The 14,550-nt window shown below is 38.8% G+C and overlaps 1 protein-coding gene across 5 annotated transcripts in view; it reads right to left on the bottom strand.

Moving 5' to 3' along the window:
• SLC38A9 (solute carrier family 38 member 9) overlaps positions 1 to 14,550 on the bottom strand; it is a 1,477,321-nt gene that overhangs the window by 1,448,961 nt on the left and 13,810 nt on the right. For 2 of the 5 annotated variants that reach the window (XM_044063918.1, XM_044063921.1), the window contains exon 2: positions 12,403 to 12,535. The exons of 1 other annotated variant lie outside the window; for it this stretch is intronic. The gene's annotated coding sequence lies outside the window, so the exon portion shown is untranslated. The remainder of the gene's footprint in view (positions 1 to 12,402; positions 12,536 to 14,550) is intronic. 2 more of the 5 variants (XM_044063920.1, XM_044063922.1) reach the window with 1 other exon arrangement.

The raw sequence follows: 14,550 nt of genomic DNA, 5'->3' as shown, positions 1-14,550 counted from the left end.
GCAGAATGTCCAGATTTTTGCTCATATTTTTTATCTGTACATCATAAAAAATGTACTTTTTTGACAAATCACTGGGCTGTTCTATTGATTAAAGTAACTAAATAATGACATGCATTTGAGTTTCAGACTTCATGTCCTTCAGAAAATGCATATTAACACAAATCCTGTTATTCTAGCAACTTTCTAAGTTTATAAGAACAATATTTAAAATATGTCCCTATTTTTTGGCCTTTGTCCCACCATTTTGTCAGGCTTTATCCAGATTTCTTGCACTAAGAGGTTGAGCGGTATGCTCACATATGGATGCAGATATATATCAGTCTGTATCTGGGAAACAAAGTCTCACATTGCAAGAGCTTTCTTTTTTTTCTCAGTCCAAAGACCTTACTTATTTACTCTTTTACAACTCAATGGATTCTCTTTCAGTCGTCAATACAGTGTAATCTAACCACCAGCTTTCAACATTTCTTTCCTCTGGTCTGATTGCTGGGTTATTAAATTCTGAGACCCCCTCAATGTTCCTTGCATTCTTACTATGCTCCTCTGTCCTCAAGTACTTAACAATTTTATGTTCTGCCTAATTTAGACTGCTGGCCTTCCCCAAATCTGCCCTTTATGTCCTGTCTGAACATCTGATATAAATGATGTCCATATCCCACTTCTGTTCATCATGTGCCAAGACCTCTGTCACTATTTACATCCCCCTTCTCTACCACTGCCTTAAAGTCATCCAACTCCTAGCATTACTTAACATGACCCTCCACCCTTTTGGACAGTCGGTCTGCCCCATTTTCTCCCTTTTTCCATGTTGTACACCCTTTTTCAAACATTCAAACTGCATGAACATAATTTCTACGCATTGTATTTTGTCTTCCCTAAATACTCCTGTGCTGTCATGCTTGTTGTCATTATTGTTTACCCATCTTCACTGTTATCCTTTTTCCCTGCTATCAGTCTGTGTCCTATCCCACATTCCATCTCATTACTGTGATGCACCTTTGATTCTGGATTTCACCAAAGGTGACCTATCTGCAGAGAAGTGAAATCCATCACTGACACAAATGTTCTCTTTTGTCCATACATCTACCGGTCACCTCCTAGTCCAAATCCCTACTTATCAGTCCACTTTCTGAGATAGGTAAAGCATTTTAAACTATTTAATTGAGTTATTGAATGAGATTATTGATTAATAAAGTTGTTCTGAGGAAGTCCACTTTCTGAGATAGGTATTATAATTCAGAATATAATTTGTCCATGTAGCACTTGGTGAAAACAACACTTCCAGACAGGCCACTGCACACCCTAACTTTTCAAAAAGACCTGGTCACTTCTCATGTCCTTTCCAGCACCTCTTCTACAATTAAACAAGCCAATGCACTGACACCTACATACATTATAAAGTATGCACCTCCTGCCTTTCATGAACAGTTTTTTTCACTTACTTCCTTAATCAAACTCAGTAAGTTGTTCTCACTGCCAGTCATACTTTCCATTTTGACCTTCATGCCTACCGGACATTCTTTGTAACAGACTCTCTGATCACTAATGCCTTCTTCCCACATTTTACCTACCATCTCAGCTTCTTGCTAGGCTATATTATCCCTCTTATCCACTTTTACTAAGCTATTCCTTCTGTTCATATCACTTCCGAAGCTCTGTCTTTTTCCATGTATGCTTATCCTGTCTAAACTACTTGGAAAACTAGGACCAGCTTTTGCCTCCTTGGACCCCTACTCTTTTTTTCACATACTGACCATTTCCATCCACATTTTTTTCCAATTCCTTATTTCTCTTTTTAGTCCCTATCACCATGTACATATCTACCTTGCTTCATTTTGCATCTGCCACATTTGATCTAATTTCTCAGCTTGTTCTCCCTACCTTCTCTACCTCTCAAATTTCACTAATGAGACACTCTATTCTATCTGCAACTTTGTCTGTTTTCAGTCCTTTTTTCCATCTTTTCTGTTCCACCTTTGCTGTGCTGCCTGGTCTCTTCGCTTTTCTCCTTGTTGTAACCTCTCACTATTTGCACCCAAGTCATGCTATGTTTTTGTCCTCCAGCAGCTCACTAAAATGGGCTCAGAGTTCCCCAATCACTTTCTTCTGCTAAACCACCTCAGTGTCTACCAGCCTGCCAAGTCAACTTGCAGGCTCTGCACTAATCTCCATCCAAAAGGTCACCAAGATAAATTTCCATTTCAAATCCATAGCACTTTAATCATCTCAGTTCCTCATCTCTCATCCAATCTATTTAAATTATTTTTGGTTGGTTCTTTCTGATTTATATAGGTTTTATATGTTAGTACTAAGCTAACTGCCCTTGCGAGCCATTTTAAGCCTAGCCAATTATCCTTTGTGAGATTCAAACCCTGCACCTTGTGTATGTAAGGCAAACACCTTAACCATTAGGCTACCCTCCATTTAGTTCTATTTTACTTATTTAAATACAGTCCACATCAACTTATTCCTAATCTATTCAGGTTTCTGCATGACAAGTAACTGCTTCAGGTTACTACTTCTCCCTCATCTCATTTGTCCTTTCAGTGAGTTTGCTCCACAAGGGATTTAGGCCACCTTCAGATAAAGAAAGCAAACATCTAGGCTGCCCCCAACAGTGATAACAGAAATGCCTTACACAAGATTTATCTAATGCAATGTGTTTAGCTGTGGAGCGGAGTAAAGAAGCATACAGGAATGTGTGTGTGTGTTTATGTATGTAAATATACATGTATATGAGCCTGTGCATGTAGGAATACTGATGGAGATTGTATACAGTCTGTATCAGAGGGAATGCAATCTACCCACAAGGTCCTTTCTTAGCTGAAAGCAGGGCAGAGCCTCACCCAACAATATAATTGTTGGGAATACATGATAAGAAAAGCATGCTTCACCTGTTCCACTACTTAGATGCTCCAAAACCAAACTCAAAGTGTTGTTGAACTGGGAGGTTTAACTTTGTTTCTGCGATGGGGAGAAAAGAATTAAAATCAGACACCAAGCATGTAGTGCTGTCATCTCATAGCAAGAAGTTCTCCAGGTCTCTGCTGGGGTTCCCTCTTTGAGGAGTCTGCATGTCTTCCCTGTCTTCTCATGCATTTTCTCCGAGTGATCCAGTTTCCTCCCCATTCCAAAGACATCCAGTGGATAAGCTGGACACTGATGTATATGTGTGATACTAAGGAATAACTGCAGCAGGACTAGCTACCCAGCGATGTAAACATTGGCTCTGGATGATTGCTGTTACCAAGGTGACACCCTGACCCCATGTGCAAAATTTGGAAAAAAGGGTGTTGGGAGAGTGGATGGATCTGATGCAGTAGTCTGCTCTAGATAAAAAGTTGACAGAAATTAAGAATACATAAACTTCCAGAAACTACAGATGCTTTCCACTGAGGTACTACAAAGAAAAGTACACTGGCTGCTTTAGTGAGACATACTATGAAAAATCAGTAAAGGACATTAGGACCACAAAACTGCTAATACAGATGGGAAGAATCATAACATGCAGATCACCAGCTTTCTACAGACATAGTATTTATTTGCCTATTAATTCCTTTGCTTGATAACTAGGTTAAGGGAACTAAGATAAGAGCAAACATAAAACTCGGCTATGTATGAAATAAGAATTACAATCAGTAATTTTCACAAGACAAAAACCAACAATAAGCAATGTGTACAGACACATGTGCACGCACACACACAAAATCACAACACACAAAATGCTCTGCTGAATGACCTGAAGACAACAATTAGTAAAAGCATACTGTGAATGGGTTGGATTGAAGTCTGCGCTGATCAGCTGTATGCCAAACAGCTGAAACACCCTAGCCGTCAGAACAATAATTAATGATGTTTCTTTTTTTTTCCTGCCTGCTCCAACCCCCCTCAGGCCACTAACCCTCCCCACAGGCACCCTAATGATCCATTAATTCCCCCCAGAGGTAAGATCGTTATAGCCCATTCATCCCCTAGGACAGAAAGTACAGCATGACAGGAGAGATGTCATCATCAGACTGGAGAACTGGGGCTTTGCTTTAGCCCTACCATTTCCCTTAAAGGGACAATCCCAAAGTCTAAAATTCTGACCAAACGAAACTCATCCTGATACCTCCCAGTTGTCACCATCCTCTTACCATGTCATCATCAATCCTACTCCTGGTTTCAGTTTACTTTATGTAGCCCTGTTTTCATTCCCTCTGGTGAACACAATTAACAATATTCAGTTCCTGTCAAAGCTTTCAGTCCCCAATCACTGGGAAACAATAAGGTTGTTACATTTTTGTGTGTGTTTGCGGTGGGGGTGGTTGGGCAAGACTCTCAGTGTTTACTTTTTTCTGAGCTCATCAAAAATCTTAGCTTAACTGTGCAGTTCTTTATTTTCTTTATTTATTCTGCATAGCATAACTGCAAACAGTACAGACAAAACAGTGCAATTTAGCAATTCATACTAAATCTTAGCAGTCTATTGATTTATTCCTCTTACTCTGTAGTAAAGCAATATAGGCTGCGGTGGTGCAGCGGTTAGCATTGTCACCTCACAGCAAAAGTTTCTCCCGTTCAATTCTTGGCTGGAGCGCCTTCTGTGTGGAGTCTGCATGTCCTCCCCGCAGTTGAGTGATGTTTAAAGACATTCAGGTAGGTACATGTGTGAATGGGTGTGCCTTCTTTGAAGGTTGGGCATCGGGCTAGCAACTCAGCACCATAAGAATCCACTGCCAATCATTAGCTGACTGGAGTTCCACTGTGGCGACCTCTAACCTGGAAAAGCCGAAAGAATCTATAGTAAAGCAATATCAGACTAAGTATGTATAACTATGACAGGCTGTAGTAGCAAGTGAGGTCATAAAATTCCTAAAAGGCTGCTTTTATCCGAGGATGAAAAGCACAGGTGAAACTAATAAATGACTCAGTGAGAGCTGTTCTGAATACAACTGCAACCTGAGATGGAATTGGACTAAGATCATTGTAACTGCCTGTCAACACCCCTATCTCTACCCCCAAAGCCAAAGGTGGGACAAGGTCAGAAAGCCACAGTGAAAATGTTAAAAAAGCCCAGAGTCAAAACAAATAAATCTCTGGGACTGTCCCTTTAAATATGGCTAGTAAAAATCTCTGGTGTTGGGCATATAGTGGGTGTTTCAAGAGATGATCAACCAATTCCCCAAGTGACACAGGCCCACAGATACCCAATCTTCTCTCCTTGAAGCAAATATCTCATCTGGTCCCCCAATTTCCACCATGGACCTCAAAGTGGAGATTGTGTTCTTTTATCATACGCTCCTCCTCTCTCATCTTTATAGGATTGACTGGGATAAGCCCCATCCTATTTTTTCTACTGAGTTAAGATGATTCCTCTAGCTTCAGAACCATTAATCACTCCCAGGTCACATGAGGAAAAGTTAGGGCTATACTACTCTAAGCCACACTCTAAGCCACACAGCAACAAGAATTTCTATGGAGGAAAATTCAACCTACATCCCCTATGAAGCAAAATTTCTCCACCTCAGGAGAAGGATCAGCCAGATGTGTCTTCTAAAAGTTTCTCAACTGTAGTACTCCAAAATGAAACTCAACTCAGAAAAAGCCATTTTCATGGCTAATACACCTATCCACAGGTTCATAGGTAGGTACTAGGCTATTGGCCCTAGGGCCTACAGAAGCCTAGCCAAACAGTACCCTGACTTTTGCCACCCAAGAAAATTATTTTCCTTTGCCCCTGTCAAGCAGAGCCACAGAAGTGATCCCAGGGGTGAATTTCCTATCTCCCATCCAATCATCAAGATTTTTCTTGAAGAGTGCTAACGAGGAGCTTTGTTTGATATAGCTAGGTAGTTTGTTCCAGAGTATAGGAAGTTTCTGGGACAGGAATCTTTCCCTCCAGCATGTTCTGTTTATTGTGGTGGCAAGGTTTAGGTCCCTAGAGCGTGTAGCTTGGAGGGATTGGGATTCCTTTAAGTGGAGCATGTCCAACAGCTCTGGGTTTGACATAGCTTTGTATGTTAGGCAGAGATCATAGGCAGAGATCACCTCGGAGTAGGCGATATGCAACAGAGTAAAGCTGGAGTTTTTTTAAGACGGTCTGCGTAGGGCATCTGTTTGAGGCCAGTAATCCTCTTTGTGAGGTATTTCTGTGGCCTTTCCAGTTGTTGTAGAGGTCTTGTGAGGTACATACCAAAAGGAGCGTTGTACTCTATAATGGGTCTAATGAGTGATGAGAAGAGGGGAACAATGACCTCTTTTTTCCTGGATGAGAAACCTTTTGTGATGAGGTGTGCCATGTAGAAATATTTCCTGACTACTGTGGTGATGTGATTATCAAAGGAGAGACTACTGTCCACCTATGTCCCAAGGTCTCTTATCACACTTTCGGTGTTAAGTAGACTACTGCCTATGTATTAGTTCATGGGTACAGAGTTTTTACCAAAAGGGATGATAATGCACTTTTTGACATTGAGCTTGAGGCCATGGCTTTGACACCAGGCATCTGTATCAGTGAGGCCCTTTTGTAGGATGTCCACATCGTTAGAAGTTTTGATTATGGCTCCTAGTTTGCAGTTATCTGCAAACTTTGTTAGCCAAAGACCTTCCGTGTTAGCCTGTACTTCAGAGAAGTAGATACCAAGCAGGAGAGGACCTAGGACTGAACCCTGTGGTACTCCACTTGTCACTGGTCTGAAGTTGGATTTAGAGTCTGCAACTTTCACAGTGTGGGTGCTGTCAGTGAGCCAGTTGGCATCTCATCTTGTGACATAGGGATTTATACCTAGTTTAGTGAGTTTATCTATAATTCCAGAGAGGGGGGGGTCAAAAGCCTTGGCGAGATCTAGACGGCTGTGTGGACCATCTTACCCTCATCTACGGCTTTGGTGACTGCTTGAAAGAAATCTATCAGGTTTAGGAGACATGATCTGCCTTTTACAAACCTGAACTGGGAATGGTCCAGAGTTTGGAGATTATCAATGTCATTGTTTATAAGTTCCATGATGATATGTTCCATAGCCTTGCAGACCAGGCTTATCAGGCTAATGGGGCGGTAGTTCTCGGGGTCCGTGGTGGCTCCCCCTTTGTGGAGTGGGATAACCGTTGCTGTGCGCCATTCAGTGGGCACAAAGCTTGAGATGAGGCTATGATTGAACATGGTACTTAGGTGGGGTGCCAGTTAGTTCTGTAGTTCATGTAGAACGCAGCTAGGGATGTTGTCAGGTCCCATGGATACTGTGTTCTTGGCTTTGGAGAATGTGTTTTTTACCTGTGCAGCCATGATTACAGGAACTTAGCATTCTTCCGGTATAGAGATGGGCCCTTTAGGGGGTGAGAGGGGTAAAGTTTGCACTTAACCTCTTTTCCAGGATGTTGGCAATATCAGTTGGTTCTGTATATTTAGTGCCATTGTGCTGTAACTCAGAGCAGATCTGAGTGTTGCCATTGAGATTCTTGACATAGCTATAGAATGCTTTGTGGTTGTCTTTAGAATCAGTGGCGGTTTTGTTTTCATAACTAGCTCCATTTTTTAATAAAACTTTTTTAAAAGAACAACCTGCATCTTATTCTTCAGAAGGAAGAGAAGATACAGTAAACTCTCTGTTAACCAGCACCCATGGGAATCGGTAGTTGCCGGATAACTGTAGTTTCTGGTTGCTTGAGAGTTACTATTAAAAATAGGCTTGACTAATACTGTACCCTGTGATATTTGTTTGGTTTGACTTGTTTATTCCTATCTAAAAATGTAAGGTATGTTTCTGTGGGGGGAGGGGGGACAGAAAGTGCAGCACATGAAAATTGTACTGCATTTCTTCGATTTGCCAGTTGCTTGAGAGTGCCGGTTGTTGAGTTCTGGTTAACTGAGAGTTTACTATATAATCAAATATAAACCTGATAATTTAATTTGGAGTGCTACTGGAAAAAAACTTTTAGATGTAAAAAAGACACCACTGGCTGGTCTTATTTAGCGATTCCTAGAAGCTTGCAAGTTGCATTGACCCTTAACCCTGTGGGACAGATGAAATGCTAATGATCTGCTCACTCGCCATTCTTGACTTCACCTTTGGGGAAAGGGAAACCCCTTCAAGATCAACAACAGTATAGTTCAGCTATATGACTATGACCAAGTCCTACTCCCAAACAGGATGCATCACAAACACAGTGGGATATAATTATGTGTGTGCATAATCATAGTAAAGACTGCAGTCATTACAAATAAGGAGAAAAGAAAGCTGTCCAAAGGATATAGCATACTTGCACTTACTTTTTTAGAGATATCTAATCTGTGAGTGATATAACTGGCATTTTCAAAACTGAAATAATTTGATCTTAAGAATAGAAAGAAATACAAACTGAATTTGTAATTTTATTTAATGTTATATCTGCGGTGGTGGTGCTGCGGTAGCATTGTCGCCTCACAGTAAGACGCTGTCCGGTTCGATTCTCAGCTAGAGCATCTTCTGCGTGGAGACATGCGTGAATGGGTGTACCTTCGTTGAAGGTTGTGCATCAGGCTTGGCAAGCCGGTACATAAAAATCAACTGCCAATCATTAGCAGACCGGAGTTCCGCTGTGGCGACCGATAACCGGGAAAAGCCGAAAGACACATACAAATTTAATGTTATATACAATGAATAAACAAAATGGTAATTATAAATAAAAAATTGACAAGTAATGAATAACTTATGAATACATATTTGTTTCATGAAAAATGCTTAATATATTTACAAAGACAGATACTTCAATTAAAATAATGAAAACAGTGGTGTATGGTAACTTCCAAATCACGGCTAGCCAATATCACTTGCACTGAGCAGTCAAATGGAAAAAGAGCAGTACTGAGTTAGTGGAAGCTAAACAAAACAGGAAAATTAGGGATACGGATACAATAATAAGGTGTGAGATGACAAAAATGCAACAATTACTCTAGAAATCGCCGACTCTGAAAATTAAATTGGTTTACTGCATAAGCCCACAGGACACACAAACAATCCTTTTTCAGAGGGTGGCCCAAGGACAATGTCTGTTTAAATGATTTATTCAGAGTTACACTGTAAGCAAATGGAGGCTGTAAGAATCAAACATGCAATTGCCACACAATACAAGTCTAACAACAAATTATCTTAAGCCTCTGTGCCAAACTGCCTTAAAAAAAAGGCAAAGGAGGCTGGAAGAGTTGTGTATGCAGACACTCCTTTTAAGCAGAAATGTATAAGGCAACTTGATACTACCAGAAACTCAAATGAAATTAGGAAGAGTGCTGTCCAAAAACAGATATCCCACTGAACAGCTGTGGGGAAAAAAAAAAAAAAGTTCAAAAACCACAATATGGGATTTCTTCACACAAGTTATGTGATCTGGAAATTGTCTGAGAATCATGTAAAGCTGAAACAGAGGGAACAAGAGCAGCATAACTTTTGTGACCCTATGGCAAGTACATACCTAAGTGCAACATTTCCTGTCTGGGAAATGCAAACTTAAGAAACCAGGTCATTGTCTTACTCTGTAACTGAACACACGCATTAGTTGTACAACGCTGAAAGGGCTGAGGTCTGTTACACCGGTGTGAAGGTCAGATGGAGATGTTGATGGCAGCATTATGGAGTTGTAAGGTCAAACTGCTGTGCTAGATGACACAAGTGTGCTGTTTTGGAACATACAAGCAATTCATTCATTTCTAACTTGTTCTGACTGCTAAGTTGCACCCAAGGCAAACAAACAGTGTTAAAGCTAATTCATATATCATGCACATCAACAATATCCAGCTGCTTAGAAGGCACTACTAAAAAAATAAATATATCAATGAAAAATTAGCCAAAACATTACGTTTTCCTACTAGAAGCAATTGCATACTTTGAACAGGCACAGATCAGAAGCAAAGTTTCTAAGCCAAAAACTAGCATAAGAATGTAAGGTTAGTCTTAAGCTCCTCACAGATTCCTATTCTAGTTAAGTACATATAAACCTAGAAAAATATCCAAATATTACCACTGTAATATAAAGCATGGTGCATTTTTTAGAATCTTACAAGATGAGTGTACAATAAGAGATGTCTTGTGATACTTTTGTTCAGGCAGTCGCTGCTATAATGGTAAAAGAATGTGTCTGCTTATTTCATAGCTCCTGGATGTCAGTGCAAGTTACCTAGAAAGTGCCACTGTACTCGCATAGGAGAAAACAGTATGTAGTGTAAAGCAGGATCCTAGAAGTCACCTCTTTATAGCCATGAACAAACTACTGTAGAGCAAAGCAATAAGGACATGAAAGATCTTCAGTCTTGAGACTATTTGCAATTTGGCTTTGAAAAGGGTAAATTATGCCTTTGTAACCTTAATTTCTTTGAAAATAAAGCCCTACATAAAGGGCTGCCCAGTCACACAGCTTACATGGACTTAGCCATAGCATTTGATACCATTTCTCATTCTGGCATCATATATAACCTAAACCTAACTAAACATCAATTCCTTCGTAATTCATTGAATTATACAAGATCATACTGCATACTTCATGACGGCAATGAATACTAGCCATTATTACATCTCAGTCTTCCCTACTCCTTTTCTTCTATTCGTTTCCCTTTTTTCCAGCTTCTCCCCATTTTCCTTTGCTGTAATATAGTCAAAGATAAATATATTCTATCTATATCTCTTAAATTGCCTATCTCCTTCCATCTTCTTCAAAACTATTAGCTCACCCTCAAGGGGGCTTCTTTAATGGCATTGCTGACTAACAATACAATGATTGACAGACCACTGGCTTACTATGAAACAAGGAACCACAGCTTAACGTTTTCCCAATTTTGTGTGATTTGCAAGTTTCAGTCAACCAGATGCAACTGTATGCATCATGTTCAGAAATGAGAGGGTTTGGATTTGAAACAGTACTACAGCTGACCTCAAAATAATAATTCTAAACTAGCAGAAGCAATTCCATTACTATAAGCATCTCTTATCTGAGCATGAAGGAAAAAAAGAAAACTTAATAAACTGTTTGGACTGCAGGTTAGAGACTGCCTTCCCTATCAAGGACTAATATCAGAATATAGGCAAAGAGAAAGAAATGCGGGGGGGGGGGGTGTAAATGAAAGACAAGCACTGGTATAATTTTTAGTAGAATCTAGAACACAAGCTGCTATTAAAAAATAAATAATTAGTAGAGCATATAGAATATTACATGATAATTACAAGAATCAGAGGTGGTTAGAAAGGATTGGGAAGAGAGATTAGATAAGCAGTCTCACAAAGAAACACTGGGAGGATATATGTATGTCTCCCAAATATGCAACAAAATCTAGAAGATTTAGGATTTTTGCTTGGAAAAGTTTACATAAATATGTTTATACCCCAAGTAGACTCTAGAAAGGTTTTTCGCTGGTAGACAGAAAATGCTGGACTTGTGACAGGGAAGAAAGAGGTACTTGGGAACATATTTTCTAGGAGTGCGGTGGGATGGTGCACTTTAAGGATTCCTTATGGGATGCACTGTCAGAGATGCTAGGTGGGTAGATTGGTGTGAAGAGGGAGATGATCTTTCTGGGCTGTGATACAAAATTTAAATTGCCTAGACATGGTAAGGCCTTGCTGTGTCTAATTTTGTTGGCTACCAAAAAAAGCAATTACTAGAAAATGGAAATCAACATCTAATCGAGCTATATTAGAAATTGTGAATACAGTAACAGAGATAAAATAACTAGAACTGAGATATTTAGAAAAGGGTAGGAACTACACAGGACAAATGGGAGTGTGGGAACAATATGCAGAGGAGAGGAATGAGGTTTAAAAGAAGGCAGGACTTAAATGAGCTATGTAATGTTTAACTGAAAATCAAAGTGAAGTACGTTTGCAACTGGGAGAGTGTCAGTATGGTTTGTGATGTGAAATGCTTGCAACGAGGACTATGTTGGTGTGGTTTGTTTTCATCTATATAAACGCAGGATTACTTATGTCATAAGTGATGGTTTAATAAATATGTTTCTGATTTTAAAAAAGGGCAGGAATTGAATAATTTATGTAATGTTGCTTAGGTTACATGATGTATAGCAATATATGTGAAGTATAATGTTTGGTAATGTTAATTTGTTAATACAATTTGATCACTTTTGTATAAATGTAAACTTACCTACGTCACAAGTGATTATTCAATAAAAGGTGTTAAGCAAAAAAATATTTAAGAAACTGAAATAAAATTTTAGCGCTGTCATAGCGGATTGCTACTTGAATGTTAGCAAAAGCTCCAAAGTACTACAGCAAGTAAAAATGTCATTTCAAGTATAAACAACTCAAACATTTTCAAAACTCAATCAAACAATGAAACAAAAACAAGAAAAACAACAATAAATTCAAATGAAGACCCCACAAATTACCCACGGTTTCATTTCATCTACAACTGCTGAAATATTCATGATGGCTTCTATCTTACCTGTCACTCCACCAGCAGTAATGGTCCCTCAAGGTAAATTGGCTGAAACATGGAAGCAATGGGTACAGAACTTTATGGCTTCACGTCTGGTAGAAATAAAAAGTGTAAAGTACATACTGTAACCTTTACATTCCTGGAAGGAGAGAATACAATTAAGGTATTTAATCCTACTAAAGAAAAGCAAACTGATTTTACAGTAATTAAAACAAATTCAGTATCTGTCTGAGCCTGAAAAAATAATTTGCCACAGGTATGCCTGTTATTTTTCACTAAAAAGCAAGGCTCACATGAATTTATTGCTATATATGTACTGGAATAGAGCCAAATATTGGATGTTTGGTGAGCTGCAGGATTCACTGTTGGCAAGATAAATGGTTTGCAGCATTAAAAATAAAGTATGAACTTTTGTCAGTATCTAATCTAACACTGGGAAATTATGTAAATATGAATACAGCTACAGAGTTAGCTAAGAGTCTGATGTAACGGCTTGTAGAAGATTTAGATGGGTATAAACAAAGTCAGTTTCTGCAAGACAGAATAATAGTGTAAAAAGCAAAACATAATAAAATGAATGTTTCAAACAGTCTTGCAGTAAAGATAGCTAGTTATGTATTAGACTAATGATGATGATAAAACTTGTGTTCAGCATAGCAATTATTATTTTCTTCACTGCGTAGTTATCAGCACAAAAAGACACATCTAGCTCTTAATTAAACTTGTGAAAAGTGTGGACAGCCCAACCATTTTTCTCAGGCAGCAAGGCAAGGAGAAAAAGGAAAGATACAAGCAAAACTAAGGACTCTAATGTCAGCAATTCCTCAGCTGACCCACATAAATGAGAAAATGACCTGTCATGAATAGATGATTGAAGGTAATACATGTGTAAAGACTGCGTAATTCACTAGATTCAGAAAACCAGCAACAGTGTGGGTGATGCAAAAAAATCACTGGGCTGAAAAGCTGTATATAAACTATTCATTTGTCACATTTAAGATAGAAATCATAGCTCAATATAATACTGAAAATGCATTTAGAAAACTGAGCATGAAAAATTCACTAAGTGAAATGTTTCACTACTGATTTACTCTTGCCTCAAACAGAAACCATTAGGTCAAGTTAAGCTGTTTTGTCTGAATAAAATAAGCAGCACAAGTTACTGTTTCAAGTTACATCAGTCCAGCAAATACAATGATAGCATCGTTTTATGAACAATTAGGCAGGATAAAGTGAATGTGCAATATTGTATATTACAAAGATGGACTCTATCCTATATTGAAAGAAGCTCCTTTCCAGTGAACCATTCTTCCTGCTAATCTACACCAGACACTTACTACTTCTAATAAAACACACTAGTGTGCAACAAAACTAGTTCCCACCAATGGCAGCAGAAAAGTATCAATGGAGCATTTATATGCCCAGATTATGTCTTCCCTTACACATACCTGTACTTAACAATAAACATCTATTTTTTTCAGGCACTGCTCACAGTCTGAATTTCTGTCATCAATAATTTGTTTAACAGGTACTTTTGAATGTCCCCCCCCCCCCCATCTCTACATCCTTACAAAATATATCAGCACAGTTCTCCTGTCCTGCTGCACAAATGAAGGGCAGATCTCTCAGTGAGGTCATCAATGGTTTTGTTGGCAGCAGCGTTAAGTGCTTTCTACCAACTTTGTTTGAATGTCTTTTTGTCAAAGAAGGCAATACAGGAGAAATAGAGGTTACCGGCTAAAGAAAACAGTAACAACATTCAAAAAGCAGTATTATGCAGCATATGTGAATACCAGCCTTACATATTCCATCCATTCATCCACAACCCCTTTTTCCCATTGAAAAAAATGAAAGCACATTCAGTACACATTTGTACCACTGCATTCATAACTAGCACAAACAATACATACTCATCAGACATACACACTCAGACATCCAGATTTCACCACTTTTTCAAATTTTTATTTCCCAACCATCTACTTACCATAACCTTTACCCAAGACATCTCATACCTGACTGAATACTTATATTTTTCCCAAAATCATAATCCCCTAAAATATCCCACACTGCATCATGACATGCTTAATCAAATGCTTTTGTGTCACATGTAAATAACCTTAAATGTTTATTCATTTAATTTCTTTCTTCTAATTT

Source organism: Protopterus annectens, chromosome 2.part2, assembly GCF_019279795.1.
Source record: "Protopterus annectens isolate FY-2018-M chromosome 2.part2, PAN1.0, whole genome shotgun sequence".
Classification (NCBI taxonomy): domain Eukaryota; kingdom Metazoa; phylum Chordata; order Ceratodontiformes; family Protopteridae; genus Protopterus; species Protopterus annectens.
This window is presented reverse-complemented; position numbering and strand designations above follow the sequence as displayed.